Source organism: Papaver somniferum, chromosome 9 (genome assembly GCF_003573695.1).
Source record: "Papaver somniferum cultivar HN1 chromosome 9, ASM357369v1, whole genome shotgun sequence".
NCBI classification, from domain to species: Eukaryota; Viridiplantae; Streptophyta; class Magnoliopsida; order Ranunculales; family Papaveraceae; genus Papaver; species Papaver somniferum.
Window position 1 is genome coordinate 157,400,831 of NC_039366.1, and position 348 is coordinate 157,401,178.

Below are 348 nucleotides of genomic sequence, written 5' to 3' on the forward strand. Positions count from 1 at the left end.
ATCTGTGAGATTGCTAGTCTTTAGAGGCTATGAACTCAAAGAACTTGCGAAAACAACGGACGAACCAATCACTAGAGAGTGAGATTCATCGCTGTTGAACTCAGATCTCTTCGTTTAAGAAGGTGCGTAAGTAAAGTAAATGACAGAATAAAAAAACTCAAGCTGGTGAGCGAAACCTTCTAGCGCCAAACTGTGACTACTCGTTTTCCCGTAGTCTACGTAATGTATACAACTCAGAGAATCGGATATTAAGTAGTATTGATGCCTCTGTTGAACTGATAATGCTAAGTAGCAAAATATACTCAAGATCAAAACAATAACTAAGAACACAAAGATAATGTAAATGAC